We start from the raw sequence: 18,799 nt of genomic DNA on the forward strand, positions 1-18,799 counted from the left end.
AACGGGACTATAGAAAGGAACCTATTAAATAAATCCTTAGATTTATTAATAAGTAGATGAAAAGGAGAATTTAATAAAATTGCTTAATGAATTCAATTAAATTAGGAAGGGGGATTAATTAAATAATTGCTTATTTAATTAATTATCTTCAGACCATTTTTAGGTGTATACATTTTGCCCCTCTTTGAAGAGAGGTGTGATGACACGTTGATTCAAAGAATAATCTCATTTTGATGATGATATTGGTCTGATAGTATGCCCCATCTATTGATTGATAAATTTCGATATGATGATGCCCCCTTGGGAGATCAATTGAGATAATTGATCTTCAAAGTGTTTGGATCTTTTGCGAAATCGATATCTCGATTAGAAATAATTTGATGTCTGCAACTATGGTTGATGAAAATGCAAGTTCTATGATCACGATGATATGATTTTTGATTATTGATAAAGCTTGATTGATTACATTGATAAGATTGAGATTCAGTCTAGTTTTAAGAATGAAAACTCCTGTATAAGACAAAGATGATCAAAGTGTTTGGTTTCAAGAATGATATGTCTTGTATAAGACATGATCAAAATGTCTGGTTTCATGAAAGATACATCCTATATAAGACATGATAGAATAGATGAGATGTGATTGATTGATAGAATTGATAAGATTGATTGGATAAAGAACTGACAATTTGTTGATATCAAATTGCAGAAAGATTTAGATATGTTGATGTTGGTTCTATTGGTAGGGATAGCATAAGATTTTTGTTGGGTTGACAATATCTGAAGAGATGTGAATCATCATTATGATTGTGTATACACTTATGATGATACCTTGATGTTTCCTATGATAGATTTAACCTCAGATAAAATGAGCATGCGAGATCCCATGCAAGAATAAAATGCAAGCTAAATCCAAAGCTAATGCAAAGCTATGACTGAACCAGTCACTCGGTTATTGCATTTTGTCATCATTGAGTTTTTTAAAATGTGGTAGGTAAGTGCAAACATCAATGGTATAATTAAACCATGATGACCTAAGCACTATTTTCCTATATTTTTATATGGCAAGTTAGCACAAGCATCGAGGTATAATTGAACCGAGATGACCTAAGTGTTGCTTGCGTAAATAGGCAGTATTAATCATTTCAATACGCAAATCAGAAATGTCTTTGATGATACTCTTATGATCATGTCCTCAGACAAATTTGCACATATTAATGATTAATTTATAGACAACAAACAAGAAAAATATCATGTTCCTTCCTTGTTTCTCTAGTCAAAGACATCCTAGAGTCACTCAGAAATCATGATAGAAAAAATCAAGATAGAAAAGTTGAACAATAATGTTAAAATTATTATCCAAAAGATATCATCCATGTGCTTATACTGACTTTCTGATAGTTTGATGGTTGATAGTTTGATCTTGTGTTCAATGTTGGATATGTCTCAGTTTTCGCTTGATAACAGTTGTCTAACTAGTTTTTCTACTTGTTTGATTAAGCTCAAAATGATCAAGAATTTTTCCCCCAGCTAAGTGTAGGATTTTGTCCGAAGCCTAAAAACAAATTCATTATGATATACCCAATGATCCAAACCATGGCAAGAAGCCACCCGGGATGCCTTCGTATGTACAAGGATTTATTATGCATATGAACAATGCTGAATTAAAGCAAGAGAAAGGATGCATGAACTAATAGATGAAAGAGCTAGCTAACAGATAGCGCTTGTTTGCCACGTTTTCACCATCTGTTTTTATTGCACTTTTTCTCATATTTGATTTTGTTGATTTTTTGCTTTTTCACTTGTTTTTTTTCACTGTTTTTTTATTTTTCTGCTTTTTCACTGTTTTTGGTTTTTCTTCTTTTTCAAACATAAAACTTCTTCAGATGCATGCTATTGATGGGTTCTGCAAGCTGATCTCCCTCCTGTGTTGATAGTTGATATGCTCCTGACCCAAATACTATTGTGATCACAAATAGACCTAACCAGTTTGGTTCAAACTTTCCTTTTCTCAATCTGCCTGGTTGCGTGGATTTTCTTTTAGTACTAGTTCCCCACTTGAAAGACTCATGGTTTGACCCTGTGATTATAACTTCGACACATTATTTTCTGATATACCTTTAAATGATCAAAGGCATTCATTTATGGATCAATTCTAACTCTTGTAGTCTAGATACTCATTGTTCTTCATCTGGAATGAGACCTTTTAATGATACTCGTAGAGAAGGTATCGCTACTTCTATTAGTAGTATTTCTTCTGATCCATAGACAAGAGAGAAAGGTGTGGTACATGTTGGCATGCAGATACTGGTATGGTAGGCCCATAGAGCAAGGTTTAATTGAATATGCCAATCTCATCCAGCATCATTTACTGTCTTTTTGAGGATTTTCAGAATAGTTTTGTTTGATGCTTCTGCTTGCCCATTCCCTTATGGATAGTAGGGTGTGTAAAATTTGTGTTGGATCTTGAATTTATCACATAGCTCTTGTACATCTTGATTCTTGAATGTTCACCCATTATCAGTGATAATGGTCATGGGTATTCTGTAGCGACAGATAATGTAGTTCAAGATAAATGCAACAATTTGTTTTCCTGTGATATTTGTGAGAGGTACTGCTTCAATCCATTTTGTGAAATATTTTGTAGCTACAAGGATGAATTTGTGATCATTAGATGAAGAAGGATTTATCTTTCCTACTAGATCAAGACCCCATTGATGGAAAGGCCAATATGTTGCCAAAGCATGAAGTTCTTGTGCTGGTGCATGAATCAAATTCCCGTGGATCTGACATTATTTGCATCTTCTAACTATCTAAAAAGAATCTCGTTCCATAGTCAGCTAATAATAGCCCAAGCCTATGATTTTTTTTGAAAGGGTAAGACCAATTGAATGAGTGCCACAAATGTCATTATGGAATTCATTTAAGGCCTTCTTAGATTCTTCTTGTTTGAGACATCTTAAAAGAGTACCATCTAGACATTGTTTAAATAGGGTATCTGCAACAAGAGTAAAATGGGAGGATTGGCAAATAAAGTTTCTCTTTTGATTTTTCGATAAGTCATGAGGGAGGATATTATCTTTCAAGTATGTATAAGTTTGGTCGTAGCAGGAGGAATCATGCCCAACAAGGTGACAGATAGTTTGGGAATCAGGACAATTATGAGTAGGGTAAAATAACTCTTCTCCTAGGAATTCATAACGTTGTTGATTTTCTTGTGTCTGAAGTAGAGAAATAAGTGTAGCCATGGCATCTGCTACTTTATTTTCATTCCTTGGAATTTGCTAAAAAAAAATTTCTACAAAGTATTTCTTGATATCATCAACCATCTTTTTATAAGGCATCAACTTTGCATCCTTTGTTTGATAATCGTCATTGATTCGATTGATGACAAGTTGAGAGTCTCCAAAGACTTGAAGTTGTGTAATGTTCCATTCTATAGCCATTTTGATACCTGTAACCAAGGCTTCATACTCTATTGTGTTGTTGGTGCATGGAAAGCTTAATTTGTATGTTTTTGGAATTGTATGACCTTGTGGTGTGATGAATATAATACATGCTCCTGATCTATGCTGCGTATATGAACCATCAAAGTAAAATTGCCATGCTTTTGTTTTGACTATTAGGATATTAGCATCAGGAAATTAAATTTGCAAAGGACGATTATCTTGAAGTGGTGCCTCAGCTAGTTGATCTGCAATGACTTGTCCTTTTATAGCTTTTTTGTCTACATAATCAATATCAAACTCACTCAAGATCATGATCCATATTGTTAATCATCCTATCAATGTTGCCTTGCTGAGTAAATACTTCAGAGGATCGATTTTAGCTATCAACTTGGTGGAGAGAGATAGTAGATAGTGTCTTAATTTTTTAGAAGCAAAAACTACCACCAAGCATTCTTTTTCTATTGGAGAATAGTTGATCTCATATCCCACTAATGTTCAGCTGATGTAGTCGATGGCTCATTCCTTTTCCTTCATTATCCTATTGTGCAAGCAGAACTCCTAATGATGCTTCAGTGGTTGATACATAGAGTAATAATGACTTTCCTGGAATTGGTGACATTAGGATGGGTGGTTGCATGAGATATGTCTTGATCTTGTTGAATGCATCCTCACATTGATGGTTCCATTTGAAATGAACATTTTTATACAATAGATGAGTAAATGGTTGACATTTATCTTCTAGTTGAGCAACAAATCTTCTGATTGACTGGAGTCTTCCTTGGAGTGATCTTAGTTGACTTATATTCTTGGGAGATGCCATTTCCATAATTTCTTTTACCTTAGTTGGATCTACTTCGATACCTCTAGCTGAAACAATGTATCCCAATAGCTTTCATGAAGTGACACCAAAGGAACATTTCTTAGCATTGAGTCGTAGCTTATATTGTTCTAACCTGTCAAAGATCTTTTCTAGTATTCCTATATGGTCTTCTCTATTGTATGATTTTGCCAAGATGTCATCCACATAGTCTTCCATGAATGTATGCATCATGTCATGGAATATTGTTGTCATAGCTCTCTTATATGTAGCACCTGCATTCTTTAGTCCAAAAGGCATGATGTTCCAGCAGAACGTACCTCACGGACATGTGAAAGTTGTCTTTTCTTGATCTTCAAGTGCTATTTTAATCTGATTGTATCCAAGGAAACCGTCCATTAGAGAGAACATGGAGTTTCCAGTAGTTAAATCTACAATGATGTCAATGCTAGGCAAAGGAAAGTCATCCTTTGGACATGAGTTATTAAGACCTCTGAAGTCTATGCATATTCTGATGCTTTTATCTGGTTTTGAAATAGGAACGATGTTAGATACCCATTGAGGATATGCTACAAGTCTGATGAATCCTACATCCAATAATTTCTTTAGTTCTTCTTTGACCAGGAGAGCGATATGTGGATGCATTTTCCTTAACTTCTGTTTGACTGGTTTAGCTCCGGGACTGACATTCAAGTGATGCATAATAAGCTCTAGATCCAACCCTAGCATGTCTGCATATGACTAGGCGAAATTGATTTTCCATCGTTTGAAGAATTTTATATATTGTTGCATTTCTTCTTCTAATAGAGAACTGGCTGGATGTAGGATCTTTGGTTGCTCTGTTGTTCCAATGTTAACTACCTCTGTTGGTTCGATCAAAATTGATGACCTTTCTTGATAGTGTGCAAGTAAAGTGTCAAGTCTCCCATCTTTCGGTGCCTCAAGGAGGTTTTCACCGTTAGATGCATCCTTTCTTTTTACTTTTTCTTGGTCTAATGTTGCCAATAAATGGTTTTCAGCATTAGACCTGATAATGTTTTCTTTATTTTTCATTTTGTGACTAGGAGATTTGGCACCCACTTGACTAGAAGATGTGTTGCTGAAATTCTTGGTGAGAGTTGTTGCAGGTTCGATTGCATTAAGATATACAAATATGGCATGGTCATTTCAAAAGGTATCAATGGCAGTATGTCCTTCATTTTCCCATTCAATAAGTTTGGGGTGGATTAGAGGTAGGGGGTCATTGGGTTGAGATGTTTCGAAAGTATCAAGAGTCATGATGGATGTATCAAATTTTTCAATATGTATGTTGATGTCTAGAATGGTACTCTCATTAGAATGACCTCGCACAATAAGTTCTTGATCGTCCTTGATTAATTTCAAGTTAGCTGAATGTGATTATGATTCAAGTGAACTATTTCCTAATGTTTGCCCTGCATACGTGTGAACTACATCGACTCCTCCATCTCCTTTAAAGAAATTTTCTTTAGCTGATTCTTCAGAGTGATTGGAATCACATTCCCATTCATTAGACTCTGTATCACTTGTAGCCTACAATCTACATATTTGTTCATATAGTATTTGATTTGTTTCTTTATATTTTCTTGTTATATCTTTTCTTCTTTCATATTCAACTTCTTCAGGACTGATATTGAGTTCTATCAACTTTGCTATGAGCTCTCCTGGATTAGTACTAGGTTCATGCTTGTTTTGATTGAGATTTAATTCTACTTGAGAGGTGTTTTTAGTTTGTTTCTCTTGTTGATTTGAGGCTTGCTTCTTTTCCCATTTCATGTTTGCTTGTGTTTGTTTCTTTGCTGATGTTTCTTCTTTTTCAATTGCTAGTTGTTCTTTTCTGTTTTCATATTCCTCTTGTTGTTGGCTAAAATATGTGTCTTCTAGTAGAGTAAATTGTCCATATCCTAAGCATGTTTTGACTATAGCTTGTTGAGTGTAAGGTTGGATATATTCTAATATACCTTCTTTTCTTTTCCCTATAGGACCTATTCCCATGTATTCCATCTTTTTGAGGATGTTAAATCCTTTTCCATACTTTTTTGTAGGTGTGTGCACATTGTTGATCTTTTGTTGAACTTATTCATCCTTGTATAGCCATTGTAGCACATATTTGTCTTCTATTTCCTCTGATAAGGTTCCAACACTAACAAATGCTCCATGAAATATCAGAAGATGTTTTACAATTGGTTGTTGTTTACAGTTTGATGGTTTTCCAAAGGATTTAGGAGAAAGTGGTATTTGTGATATTGAATATTCTCCATTCCCTTGATCTCTTAGCTACATTTTTTTTTCCACACTTGACAAAATAGAGGCAAATGATTGTTCCTTGGATTGTGTGTTTGAAGATGATGCCTCCCTATTATGAGGAACAATGACTTCTTGAGCTGGTTTGGGATTACTACAGTACTGAAATGGATTTGAATATGTTGAGATTGTGATTTCCTACCCATTATAGGGAAACTTTAAGCATTGATGATATATTGATGGCACAACTTGTATTTCATGTAGCCAGGGTCTCCCCAAGAGTATGTTATATGATAAATCTAAGTCTAGAACTTGGCATGTTGTGTCTTTCTGTAAAGGTCCCACTCTGATGGGTAACATCACAATTCCTTTAGAGGAACGCTCTTCTTCATTATAGGCTTTTATGGTGATCTTTTTCCGAGGATCAACTACATCTTCTGAATAACCCAAAGCACAGACTAGACTCAAAGAGAAAATATTTAAACCAGCTCCTTCATCTATTAGGATGCATTTAACTCACGTCTTATGAATGATGACTTCTATATGCAAGGGAGCATTATGGGGATGTTGCAGGGACATGTCATCTTCTTCAGTGAATGATAAGCAGTGAGGGGTTGTGAGGTGTCCCACCATGGTTTGGAATTGATCGATATCAAGATCTTTAGACACTATGGTATCTACTAATGCTCATTCAAGAATTTCTTTGTGTGCAGGTGAAAGCTTTAAAAGTTCCAAGATGGATATTTGGACGGGTGTTTTCTGTAATTGATCCACTAGATTGTATTGTTTGGTAGTGGATGATGTATTTGTCGTAGGACCCAGACAAACAACTTTATCTTTGCTTCTTGTGATAGCATGAGCAGGTTCTTGATTTTTCTTTTCTTTAACTACAATCATGTTTACCACATTATCATATGTATGAGCGTAGTTTACCTTCACTTTACCCTTACCATTATTTGTTGTTGATGATTCACCCTTCTCATAGTTTGGAAGTGGAGTTTTAAAATCTGTATGAGATTCATTTGGTGTATGTCCATCCATAGTTATTACTCCATTATCAATCAAATCTTGGATGACATGTTTCAATCACTAACAAGTATCTGTGTGATGTCCCTTGTTTCTATGGAAATTGCAATAATGGTTATCATTCCACCAAGGTGGTTTTACTTGAGGTTCATAGTTCCTTTCTTCTGGTAAAGTGATCAATTTATTTGTGAAGCGTCTTTAGTGCTGACCCAAGGGGTTCACCAATGTTTGTAAATTGCCTTCGAAAGAAATTTTTGATAGTTTTTTTTTGATGATGATTATTTTGTTGAGCCACTGCTGAGTGATGGGATAAATTAAAAATCGGTTGCTTTGGTTTCACATTGTTGTTATCCACTATTCCATCATTGACAATATTATGATTTCTATTCCAAAACTTTGGCTTATCATTGTGATTGTTGTTATTAGTGTTGTTAGGAGGATGAACTCCATCTTTGTATATTTTCAATTCACCTTTCTTTATCATGGCTTCCTCCATTCTGATTCCATTATCAATAATTTTTCCAAAACTTTGGTTTTCTTGTATTTTTAAATAATAACTCATTTGATCATTTATGTTGTCAATGAATATGTCCATTTTTTCATACTCTGGCACTATACGTGGATATCTTGAAGCTAACTATCTTCACCATTGTAAAAATATCATGAAAGGTTCTCTACTCTTTTGTTTGGTGTTACATAGGTCTAGCATTTTTACTTCATGTTGTATGTTGTAGGAGTATTGTGAAACAAACTTATCCACCAATTCTAAGAATGATTTGATTCTAGGTGGAAGTTTGGAGAACCATTCCATAGCTAGTCCAGTTAAGCTTTTCGGAAATAATCTCATTAAGTAGGTATCCTCATGTGCAAACTCCATACTCATTGTGCGAAATTCTCATATATGATCTTGAGGGTCAGTGCTTCCATCATATTTTTTGTATCTAGGATTTTCAAAACCTATAGAAAATGGTATCATGTTTATATTTCTATCGAATGGATAAGGACAAATTTCTTGAAGTGAGTATCTTCTAACATTTCCTCTCTACATATCTTGAATTTGTGTTTGCAGTGTTTGTAGTTGTTGCATGAGTGGTGTGATAGGATTAACAACATGATTTGTTCTTGCATAACCATGATTTTGTATTCTAGGAGGATCTGGATCTCATCTTGTGTCACCTCTAGTCCTTCTTGTATCTTCATTGAGTTGAATGGTATTCAGAATTTCTACTTCATCTCTTTTGGGAATGTAAGTTTCTTCATTGGTTCTGGTGTTACTAGGAATTGATGTGTCATTCATTTTAAGACCAAAAATATCCCCATATTGTTCATTACTAGGAGGAGGATCACTTTTCTTTTGTGTCAATTTGTTCACATCAAAATCTTGGGGGAGTGTAGCACCAATTCTTGCTTGCATTAGGAAGTATTTTTCTTTGTCTCCCTCTTATATTTTCTCCACAAATTTATCGAATTGGGGATCTTTTTTGATGTCTCTGACATGTTGGTCTATTATTTCTTCTTCAACTTGTATTTCATCTTCATGTTCCATGGTTATATACTCTTTAGTTATTTCCAATGTTTCTATTTCTGTCTCTGCGATTTTTCATCTCTGAGCTCCTGTTAAAATAGGCATACACGTGTCTTAGATATTGTGCTAGGATTCGATTGTCTAAAAAGTTGTTTTGATAAGGGATCAACTCTCAATGTAAATGCGATAGAGTGATATGACATGAAAAGATGGTTCAAGTGTTTAAAAGTTTGCAAGTTTTTTGATCTTTGGTTTTGGAGTGCAATGATGATGATTTGATAAGAACCAAGTCCAATAGGAATGATATATCCTACGATGTGGGACAAGACTATCCTAACCAAATGTTGTAGTTTTGTGATAAAGGATGATAGATCCTAATGAGAAACTATGTTTTGGGTGATTAGTTTATCAAAGAGGTTGATGATGCACTTTGAGATGTTTAGATCTTGAACTCGTTGAGGGTGAGTACTTGAAAATATTGAGGTGTTTGTTTCTAAAGCTTGATTTGACAAATGATAACTTGACCAAGCTAACCAAGAAGACAATCCAAGCATAAAATGATAGATAATAGGTGCTTATGATCACTGCAAACTGACCGAGTAAATATGACAGACCTGAAAATGATGCGCAAGAAGATAGTTCTTGACCAACAGAGACAAAAGTTCGTACAATAGACTACACAGCCCCGAACGACAATTTATAAAAGCTCATACGACAAACCATAAATATTGCATGACAAAAAATCCTCTGCTAAGATGACTCACATGACACTTCTCATTGGACTAGATGATGAAAGATAATATAAAATTTTATGCTACACAGGCTCATACAACAATTCCCAATGGGCCATGTGACAAAGTAGATACCTCGTATGACAAAATAACAAACTCATAAGATGGAGGATAGAACAAAGACAAAAATGTTTGTTTGGCAGAATTTTGATTACCAGCAGTTGCAACACAAAACACTCAATAGATCATTACAAGCATGGTTAGCAAATCATAAGCAAATAAAGGTAAAACCATGACAAAGCGACCTATCGCCTCCTAAGAGATGCGAGTATGGATTTGCTCTTAGATCTGCATAAGCAATCCCAATGACTTGACTACACCTAGATATAGGATTTGAGATGATAATGATATGCAAATGTGAGATTGATTATGCTAGATTGATCCAAGAGACTAATTAAGCTAATGATAAGCATGATTTAACCTATGAAAAAGATTGATTAAGCTACATGATTCAACAATTATGCTAGAAAATGATCAAATTTAACTAAATCTAAGATGCAATTGCCTATAATAGCAATGCCCAAATGATATGCTAGAATGGATATGCCTATAGTAACAATGCATAAGATGAAAATGAGATGGGATCCTTATTGCTCCAAAATGGGGGATATTTATAGGATTTCCAAGGCTAGGGGTGAGGTCGCATGAATCAACAGTCAAGATTGAGTCTGAAGATATCAAGGGTGAAATTGGAGGTTGAAGAAGAGGTTGGAGGAAGAGACACTTGTCATCTCTATGGTGACAAGTGTCAAGGAGCTTTTCTCATAAAATGGCAAGTGTCCAAGAGAGGAGACATGTGGCCAAAGTGCCATGTGTCTCAAGAAGAAAATATCCACACCATAGGAGGTTAGGATAAGGAGGTTAGGATGTGCAAGATAGGATAGGGTTAGGAAAACCCAAGGTTAGCTGGAATGAGTTAGGTTAGAGGGATGGTTAGGTTAGGTGGTTATAAGTTAGGAGGCATGTGGGTAATTTGAATTTTAAAATTCAAATAATAGGAAAAGACATTAATTCTCAACAACTCATAAATTGATTTGTTTTAATTAATTAGGGGATTAGAAGAATTGATTGAAGTGGGGGGAGGATTAATTAATTTGTATTAATTAATCAAAGGGGACTATGGAAATGAACCTAATAAATAAATCCTTAGATTTATTAATAAGTAGATGAAAAGGGGAATTTAATCAAATTGCTTAATGAATTCAATTAAATTAGGAAGGGGGGTTAATTAATAACTGCTTATTTAAATAAGTATCTTCAGACCATTTTTAGGTGTATACAGTGGCATCTTCCACTTTCCCTCCTGCACTCTTTATTTCACCAACTATCTCTCTAATCCTTTGACCACACTGTTGGATATTCTCACCTTCAAACATTCTCATGTCATCAAAATTTCCTCTTAAATTCTCCTCTTTAGCAATATAACATGTTCATCACCGCTATAAATCTCTTCAAGTTTTTTCCAAACATCATATGCAGTTTCAAGACCATGAACATCTACATATTCAGCATCAGAGAGCGAACTTATAATAGCCTCTAATGCTTGATGATTCTCTTGTTGTTCTTTCTTCTAATCATCAGTCAGAGTACCAGTAGGTGCAACATATTGAGTTTCTACATGCTCCCAATACTGACTACCAAGACTTTTGATGTAAATCTTGTTAGGTCCTAGAGACAACTCAGAGGGGGGGTGAATCAGTTGTCTACTAAATTCAAACCAAAAAAAACTTAACCAACTTAATGCTTAATACCGGTAAACCAGTCTAATATGTCAGTAGATAGTTTTAACAGTTAATTTCAATACCGGTAAGGATTAATGCATGAAACAAAAAGACAAGGTCAACCACAACACATAACACCAATATTTGTACATGGAAACACTGTAAGGGGAAAAACCATGGTGGGAAACCTTACCCACAATCAGATGATACTACTGTAGATAGTAAGTGTATACAAATAGGGTCTATACATGCAGAAAGGCCAAGCACCTAGAGCTCACTGCTCAATCACAAAATGGGAGTCACAATGACTACAGTTGGATGGTTAAATCCAATAAGAATGTACTGCTCAAAATAGCATCTTCATATGCTGGATTCAGTACTGGTGTAGTTCTGATTGTCTTCTCAAAAAACCTCCTTCAATCTTCAAATGATGTCTACGTGTATAGCTCTACTTAATATCTCATATACCTTCACACAATCCTTTTTCGCATTCCACATTTGATCTTACAAATAAGATCTTACATTTATACCATACCCTAAGACCAATTTTAGTAGGCTGGCTCTACAAGATATTACAATAAAATTAATTTACATATCAATTAATACCTAATGCAATAACTGATTCAATATGTTGGCTTAATGCATTTACAACAATAATAAGTCATCTCCATAGCATGTCATGCTGATCTGGAAAAGATAAACCTGTCAGTGTAACCTGGACCTATTTGCCGGTAACAGCAAATATGCAAATGTTAATATACCAATAAATAAAACTCCAAGACAAAGTGTCCACATGATGTCTTCAACATAACCAAGTGTTTTCCATATCATTCCAAGTGTTGGTGATCATTATATGTTGCTAGTGTACAAGATACGAGTGACTGTGCATAAGTCACTTGCCGGTGAATGTTGTTGATACTCCAAAATGCCAGAGTTGATAATTGTTTAGTAGGTGTTGACATCAATGACAAAACCATACCAAAATACCAACAATCTCCCCCTTTGGCATTGATGGCAACAAGAGATGGAAAACCCATCAAAGTGCCAAAATAGAAATGCCAAGTACCAAAAACCAACAATCTCCAAAGAAAAGATCATAACCAGAAATTAAAATACAGATACAGCGAGTAATAATCTCTCCCAAACAACAATCTCTCCCCCTAGGAGCAACATGTGTTTTCCTTGTGTTTTTCCATACCAATCTCTCCCCCTTTGACATCAAATGCCAAAGTTCTTACCAAGCCAAGTTCATTTACAAAATACCAATCAATTTAGTATACCAACTACTCCCCCTGAGAAGTAGCTTCCCGTCGAGTAAAAGATTTCTCTATTAATTTTGCCGGTTGATGACAATCATCAACTTCCTAATTCTCTACCGGTGGGGGTATGACCCCAAGCTAGTCTCTAAGATATTCAAAAGTCTTCTTAGGCAGAGGTTTAGTAAAGATATCTGCAATCTGCTCTTTAGTATTCACATAAACAAGTTTTATTTCCTTTGCTTCAACATTTTTGCTTAGAAAATTCAGTTTGATAGAAACATGTTTGGTTTTAGAATGTAATACCAGATTCTTAGATATATCAATTGCTATAGTGTTATCACAATAGATGGTAATAGGTTCCTTGCATTTTACCTTTATGTCCTTCAACATTTGTTTAAGCCATATTACATGTGTACAGTTAGTTGCTACTGCAATATATACTGATTTTGTTGTTCATAAAGATGTACAACTTTGTTTCTTACTCAACCAAGAAACTAGTCTGTTTCCAAGAAAGAATGCTCTGCTGGTTGTGCTTTTTCTATCATCCACATCTCCTGCCCAATTTGCATCTGCGTATGAACATAATTCAAAGTTTTCATCTCTAGGATACCATAATCCACGATTTATAGTGCCTTCTAAGTACCAAAAAATCCTTTTTACTGTTGATTCATGATTTTCTCTAGGATTACTCTGAAATCTTGAAACAATACATACTACATTCATAATATTAGGTCTAGTTTGTGTCAAATATAGTAAACCTCCTATCATAGATTTGTATCTAGTTGGATTAATAGGTGTAGATTCATCCCTTAGTGATAGTTTGTCATTTGTAGTCATAGGAGTGCTTACCGGTTTAGAGTTCTCCATCCCAAATTTCTTTAGTAACTCTTTTAAGTACTTGGATTGACTCAAGAATATACCTTTATCAGTCTGTGAAATCTGCAATCCTAAAAATAATTTTATCTCCAATCATAGACATTTCAAATTCTTGTTGCATTTCAATAGAAAATTCTTTACATAATCCATCTTCTCCTCTAAAGATTATATCATCAACAAAAACTTCTATAACCAAGATGTCATCATTAGTCACTTTATAATATAAATTGTTGTCTACATTACCTTTAGAAAAACCAATCTTCAAAAGATACTTATCCAATCTTGCATAACAAGCTCTTGGAGCTTGCTTCAATCCATACAAAGCTTTTCTTAACCTGCAAACCATATCTTTGTTATCTGTCAAAGAAAATCCATCAGGTTGTTCAATGTAAACTTCTTCTTCAAGATCTCCATTCAAAAATGCACATTTAATATCCATTTGATATACTTTGTAGTTCTTATGTGCTGCAAAAGCCAAAAATAATCTGACTGCCTCAATTCTAGCTACTGGTGCAAAGGTTTCATTGTAATCAATTCCTTCTTTCTAAGAATATCCCTTACACACTAGTCTTTCTTTATTTCTAATAACCTTACCATCTTGATTAAGTTTGTTTCTGAATACCCATTTGGTTCCAATTACATTTTTATCTTTAGGCTAGGGAACTAATATCCAAGTGTTATTCTTCTCAATTTGTTCTAATTCTTCTTCCATAGCTTTAATCCAATATTTATCTTCACATGCCTCATTAATAGATGATGGTTCAATTTGAGAAATAAGACATACCTCTTCATTTGCCAATCTTCCTCTTGTCATAACTCCTTTATACTTGTTTCCAATTATCTGATCTTCAGAGTGATTCAGTCTTACATACTGGGGTGTCTTTGTTTGTTGTTGTTCCTCGGTTACTGTGGAACTTTCAGATGATACTGGGGTAACTGGATCTTCATTTTGTACCAGTGGATTCAGAGTAGCTTCATTTGTCAAAATTTCTGTTGTTGGTTCAGAGTCTATATACCTTAAAGTTCCTCTGAATTTTTCATCAATCTTTACATTTGTACTTTCAACAATTTTATGTAATCTTTTGTTAAAACATATATATGCCTTTCTCTTAGATGAATAACCAAGAAATATTCCTTCATCACTTCTAGGATCAAATTTGCCAATATACTCATCTCTTTTGATATAACATTTACTTCCAAAAATTCTTAAATATTTAAGAGTAGGAGTAATACCAAACCATAGTTCATAAGGGGTCTTACCGATTTCACCTTTGATGTGAACTTTGTTGAATGTATAGACCGTTGTACTGACTGCCTCTCTCCAATTTACATGTGGTAGGTTTGCTTCTGATAACATACTTCTTGTTGCATCCAAGATAGTTCTGTTTTTCCTTTCAACAACTCCATTCTGTTGTAGTGTCCGAGGTGCTGATAGTTGTCTTCTGATTCCATTTACTTGATAGAATGTATTAAATTCCTTAGATGTAAATTCTCCTCCTTGATTTGATCTTAGACATTTGGTTTTCTTACCGGTTTCATTTTCTACCATTGCTTTGAACAGTTTGAACTTTCTAAGTGCTTCTGATTTTTCTCTGAGAAAAGTAACCCAACACATTCTAGAATAGTCATCAATGATTAGCATGAAATATCTATCACCTAGTAAGCTTTTAGTTCTAGCTGGACCACATAAACCAGTATGAATTAAATCAAGAGCATTATTGGATTTCTCTGGAATACTTTTGAAACTATCTCTAACTTGTTTTCCAAATTGGCATTCCTTACATACTGTATTGTGAGGTTTGACAATTTTAGGTAAATCTCTAACTGCCTTAATAGTGTTGATTTTCACTATGCAATCAAAGTTTACATGACAGACTCTCTTATGCCATAGCCAACTTTCATCAATATGTGCAATTAAGCATGTCTTTTCATTGTTATTCAAATGAAAGATATTACCTCTAGTCTAATTACCAATTGCAATTTCCAAACCAGTTCTATTCATGATTTTGCATTTTCCATTTTTGAATTGTAACTGAAATCCTTTCTCAACTAATTGACCAACACTCAAAAGATTATGCTTTAATCCTTCAACATAGTAAACATTGTCAGTGTTATGCTTACCATCAAGAGATATTGTACCCTTACCTTTGGTCAAACAAGATTTTTCATCTCCAAATCTCACGAAGCCTCCATTGTATTCTTGAAAGTTCAAGAATTTACCTTTGTCTCCTGTCATATGATGTGAGCATCCTAAATCAATGATCCACTCATCCTTTACTTCAACTTTAACTGCCAAGGCCTATTCTACTGGTTTAGCAGTAGGTGCCAATTGATCTTTTGTTATAGCAACAAAAACCCATCCATTGTCTGTCGGATCCTCATCAGAATCATCAGTCACTCCTTCATCAGCAATGTAACAAGATTTGTCTTTATTCTTCTTGAGTCTATATCTTTGATATTTAGGGTTAGGCTTGTATGTTCTTCTGGCTTCTTCTCTTAGTCTAGCATGTCTATCAGGGCATCTTAAAGCCATATGACCAATCTTATTGCAGTTAAAACATTTAAATGGTGCTTTACCTTCATACTTACTTCCAACTAGACCTTTAGGCATTTTACTTGCAAATAATGCTTCAAGTTCTTCAAGTTCTTCACTTTCTTTCCTGCTTTCTTCAAGTTCTCTTGCATAAAAGGCTTTCCAATCAGATTTGTCAAATGATGGAGCAGATGATGTTGATGCTTTAAAGGCTACATCTATCTTTATAGTAGCAACAAGACCAAATTCTTCAATTTCAAAAGCTATAAGTTTTCCAATCAATGTATCCCTAGTTACTGATGTATTAGGCATTGTTCTTAACTCATTTATAGAAGTGACTTTCATTTTATATGCTGGTGGCAATCCTCTTAAAACTTTTGAAACAATTTCATCCTCACTTAAGGTTCCTCCACAACATTTAATACCCAAAACAATCTCATTTACTCTTTCCATAAAAGCAGAAATCCTTTCATCTTCTTCAATTTTCAGATGTTCATACCTGACCCAGAAGCTTTCAAGTTTTGCAATTTTGACTATGGAATCTCCTTCATTTAGTGTTTCCAAATGATCCCAAATAGCTTTAGCAGTAGACCTATCTGATAGTCCCATGATTTGTTAATCAAATAATATGCTCAAAATTGCTTCTCTTGCTTTGCAATCATTTTCCTCATCTTTAGTCAAGTTGGGTGGATTGGGCTGACTCTGAGTAGGAGTAGTATAACCATTCTTTATAACATCCTAGATGTCCTTTCCAATGAAATTTCAATGTGTCTCCATTCTGATCTTCCATATGCCATAGTTGGTTCCATCAAGTTTAGGATTTTCCTTCCTGAAATAGTTAGTAGACATTGGATCTCCTCAAGCTGTTAAACTTCTGCAAAAGAGGACTAAGCTCTAATACCAATTGTTAGGTCCTAGAGACAACTCAAAGGGGGGAGTGAATCAGTTGTCTAATAAATTCAAACCAAAAAAAACTTAACCAATCTAATATCTCGGTAGACAGTTTTAAATGGGAGTCACACTGACTACAATTGGATGGTTAAATCCAATAAGAATGTACTGCTCAAAATAGCATCTTCATATGCTGGATTTAGTATTAGTGTAGTTCTGATTGTCTTCTCAAAAACCCTCCTTCAATCTTCAAATGATGTCTATGTGTAAAGCTCTTCTTAATCTCACATATACCTTCACACAATCCTTTTTCGCATTCCACATTTGATCTTACAAATAAGATCTTACATTTATACCATACCCTAAGACCAATTTAGTAGGTTGGCTCTACAAGATATTATAATAAAATTAATTTACATATCAATTAATACCCGATGCAATAACCGATTCAATATGTCGGCTTAATGCATTTACAACAATAATAAGTCATCTCCATAGCGTGTCATGTTGATCTGGAAAAGATAAACCTATCGGTGTAACCTGGACCTATTTGCCGGTAATAGCAAATATGAAAATGTTAATATACCAATAAACAAAACTCCAAGACAAAGTGTCCACATGATGTCTTCGACATAACCAAGCATTTTCCATATCATTCCAGGTGCCGGTGATCATTATATCTTACCGGTGTACTAGATACCGGTGACTGTGCATAAGTCACTTGCTTGCTGATGAATGTTGCTGATACTCCAAAATGCGAGAGTTGATAAGTGTTTAGTAGGTGTTGACGTCAATTACAAAACCATACCAAAATACCAACAAATATTCATTCTATCACTCCATATCCTATAGTTATCTTTGTTGAACTTCAGACCTTCTTTCTTCATCATGATCTATAAGATCTTTTCCTCAAGATGTTAGGCTTTAGGTTAAAGAGGACCTAAATTTCTCTAATACCAATTGATGGTATGCTGAAGGAATAAGTATCTAGTAGATTACTGAGACGGGGGGTGAATCAGTAAACTAAAAAACTAATACAAACTCCCAAACTCAAAATAAGCTTATCAATCAAATAACTCTATCAAGATAATATCTCAAAGATTACCAACATCAACCAACATTAACTAGTTTGACTGTTATACCAAATTAATAGCAAACAACTTCAATCTTGTAAACATCAACAATTCTTAATCAAATATCATATTAATCTCTCAATGCTTCCAGTTATCATGCCTTATCATAATAGTTAAGTAGTTAATCAAATCAACAAATAAGATCATAACCACAAAAGCATTCACCACTTGACACAAATATTTATACATGGCAAACCCAAATAGGTAAAAACCATGGTGAGATGAGACTCACAATCATAGCTATCTAAACTCTTTTGATGTTCGCCCTATTAGGAGTCAAAGCCTATTAAATCTTTACAATAAGTCTTGTTTAGAACTGATTCTATTAGGAATCACCCAGTTAGGGGATTTTACAAATATGCCTTGATGAAAAGCATAATACCCTATTAGGAGTAACCTCAGTAGAGGATTTGAGAATCCAAACTAATGGACCACCTTGTTAGAGGATTTAGATAGTAACCAAGCTTGTTAGAACTTACCCAGTTAGGGGATTTCAATTCTACTGTAATTGTTAGAAAA

This window comes from Cryptomeria japonica, chromosome 10, assembly GCF_030272615.1.
Source record: "Cryptomeria japonica chromosome 10, Sugi_1.0, whole genome shotgun sequence".
In the NCBI taxonomy this organism is placed as follows: Eukaryota; Viridiplantae; Streptophyta; class Pinopsida; order Cupressales; family Cupressaceae; genus Cryptomeria; species Cryptomeria japonica.